A 3,412-nucleotide genomic window follows, 5' to 3' on the forward strand; every position below is an offset into this window, starting at 1 on the left:
TGCATAATTTCATACTTTCAATTAAAAAAATACAATCAGTCCGATCTAAGATTTTTACTTAAGCATCATGACACCTGAGATATACATGTGATACATAACACATTTAGGCTTTAAGTAAAACAAATAGGAACAAGTCTTAGTTTGAGCTTTATTTTTCAACTTCAAATGAACATAAAAAAATTGATAAGCTAAAATATTGTTGTGCTATATTCATACATGTTTATATTTTCTTCTCAATAAAATGGAATACAGGCCGAACCTACTACCAAACGAACAGCTATTACTAAATGAACACAGTGTATTGCTACTTATTTAACCAATATGTTGTACTCAAAATTTCATCAATTTTCCATATTTCAACAGTAGAATTTAGTAGGTACAAAATTTACAATGATTGTCAACTAAATCTATTATTGGATTAACAATGCAATTTTAATATAAGTAAATAAGTACTTTAGGTGTTGCTCGCACAACTATGTTCGCAAAAGAATTAAATTTTTAAAAGTCATCACACTTGGTTATAATTTTTCTTTAGACTAATAAAATAATATTACATCTGTCGCAAATTAGTTGACTTAGTATGTTCTATTAATTAAACTGCATCATCAGAAAGAGAGACAAATATCAGGCGGTCAGTACACATATGATAGTAGTGCATTGCAAGGGAGCAGAATCCTCAAGCTGATATCATTCAGAGCAGAGTTAAGTCAATCTATAGCCAGTACTAAGCACAGATCTAGAGTGTGGGCACTAGCATCCTCTAAAATTCCAAATTTTCTCTCAAATCCAGCGAGAGGTAACTTGGATCTATTGGAAATTCTACTGGAAATCACACATTTCATTCAGATCGGGCCACAGAACCCAAACCCCCGCCAAAATCTCATCTTTTGTGCTGAGTACCATACCTTGTGGATGGCGTTGCAGCCGGCAGTGTTGTCCTCGGGGATCTCCTCGATCTGGACGCACGTCCTCGCCGGCTTCTTCTTCTTCTTGTCATCCTCCTTGTCCTTGGCGGCGGCCTTGATCTTCTTGGGCTTCTCCGGCCTGCGCTCCTCGACCTCCAGCTCATCCTCGTCGTCGTCGGAGGTGGTGAAGTCCTCCTCCCAGGTGTAGGCATGCGACCATGGCTCGAGCGAGCCTTTGCCCTTGATCTCGGTGCCCCACTTGGTCTTGGTCTTGCCTCCGGCGCCGCCCTTGGACTTGGCCTCCCACCTCCACTTGCATTCGAATCCGTCGTCGTTGGGGGAGGCGAGCTCCGCCTCCCACTTGAGCGCCCGGCCTCCGCCGCGCGGCTTCTCCTCCGCCGTCCACTTGACCTTCCGGCCGCCGGGCTCCGTGGCCGCATAGGTGTACTTGCGGCGCGCCGGTTGCGGGGCGGCCGTGTGGGCCGCGAGCTTGAGCACGGCGACGCGGTCGGTGAGGTCGTGCAGGAGGAAGGCGTGGGGGAGGGGATGGGGGCCGGGACGAAGAAGGGGTCGGCGGGGAGGTAGAGGTCGAGGAGGTCGGGGTGGTGGGGGAAGGCAAAGCGGGATGGGGATAGGGGTGGGAGGAAGGGGCGCAGGAGGCGGAGAGGGAGGAGGTAGGTGGTGGTGTGTGGATGAGATGCGAACGTCGTTTTTTTTACCTAGGATGGGTGGGGAGAGAGGGAGGGGATAACCCCACAGTTTTTTTACGTGAAAAAAATAACCCCATCTCTTTGCCATCTGCCAGCAGATGGCAAAGAATCTTTTCGTCTGCTGGCAGATGGCAAAGAGGTGGGGCTGGTACACCGTTACATGCTTGACGGCCACAGGATTTGCCAACCTCTTTGCCATCTTTTGGCAGATGGCAAAGATTATTTGCCATCACTAGCAGATGGCAAAGAATTGGCTGATGGCAACCATGTTCTTTGCCGTCTGTCAGTTCTTTGCCATTGTTTTTTAAGCAGATGGCAAAGACGTTCTTTGCCATCAGCTGGCAGATGGCAAAGAGCTGGCTGATGGCAAATTCCCTGTTCCAGTAGTGTCTTGTACTACCCATATCATCAATATTAATCAAGCAGGGCGTAGGGTTTTACCTCCATCGAGGAGGGCCCGAAACCTGGGTAAAACTTCGCCCCCTTGCCTCCTGTTACCATCCAGCCTAGACGCACAGTTCGGGACCCCCTACCCGAGATCGCCGGTTTTGACACCGACAGTCCTATAGCTCAAAATAATAAGTAAATGCATGAAAAATAACAAATGAAGAAAGAAAGGGTTGAAAATTGTTGATGTGGTTTCAAATGGTGCATATTTGAACACAGAAAAAGTATGGAGTTCAAATAATTCAAAAAATGGAAATCCATTTGTAGCAGACGAGTTTCCATATGAAACCCTGATACTTCGAAAGAGATTGTCCGTTTTGTACAAGAAGTGCATCCAGTTTTTGGCCGTAAGCTTCTCTACTTTCTTTCACATGCTATGTGGTTGAAATGATGATACCGTGCCAACTTTCATCCTTTTCAGAGCTCATTTGTAGTTCTTTTAATTTCAGGGTCTTATAGCTCGAAAATAATCAGGTAAATGCATGAAAAATAAAAACAAATGAAAAGTGAATCAAGGGTTGAAAAATTGATGATGTGGCTTTGAATGGTTGCATTTTGAACATAGAAAAACTATGGGAAGGAGTTCAAATAAGTTCAAAAAAATGAACTCCCTTTGTAACAGACGAGTTTCCGTATGAAACCCTAATACTTCGAAAGAGATTGTCCGTTTTGTACACGAAGTGCATCCAGTTTTTGCTGTAAGGCTCTCTACTTTCTTGCACATGCTATGTGGGTGAAATGATGATACCATGCCAACTCTCAGCCTTTTTAGAGTTCATTTGTAGTGCTTTTCAATTTCAGGGTCTTATAGCTCAAAATAATCAGTAAATGCATGAAAAATAACAAATGAAGTCAGATAGGGTTGAAAATTGATGATGTGCCTTTGAATGGTGCATTTTGAACACAGAAAAAGTATGGAGTTCAAATAAGTTCAAAAAAATGAAATCCCTTCGTAACATACGTGTTTCCGTATGAAACCCTAATACTTCGAAAGAGACTGTCCGGTTTATACACGAAGTGCATCCAGTTTTTGCCGTAAGCTTCTCTACTTTCTTGCACATGGTATGCGGGTGAAATGATGATACCATGCCAACTCTCAACCTTTTCAGAGTTCATTTGTAGTGCTTTTCAATTTCAGGGTCTTATAGCTCAAAATAATCAGTAATGCATGAAAAATAACAAATGAAGTCAGAAAGGGTTGAAACTTGATGATGTGGCTTTGAATGGTGCATTTTGAAGACAGAAAAAGTATGGAGTTCAAATAAGTTCAAAAAATGAAATCCCTTCCTAACATACGAGTTTCCATATGAAACCCTAATACTTCGAAAGATATTGTCCGTTTTATACACG

The 3,412-nt window shown here is 43.2% G+C and overlaps 1 pseudogene; it reads right to left on the reverse strand.

The window, feature by feature from the left end:
• Positions 1-624: 624 nt before the first annotated feature.
• Positions 625-1,590, reverse strand: LOC125507253 (annotated as a pseudogene).
• Positions 1,591-3,412: the final 1,822 nt, after the last annotated feature.

The sequence above is a fragment of the Triticum urartu genome, chromosome 5 (assembly GCF_003073215.2).
Source record: "Triticum urartu cultivar G1812 chromosome 5, Tu2.1, whole genome shotgun sequence".
Classification (NCBI taxonomy): Eukaryota; Viridiplantae; Streptophyta; class Magnoliopsida; order Poales; family Poaceae; genus Triticum; species Triticum urartu.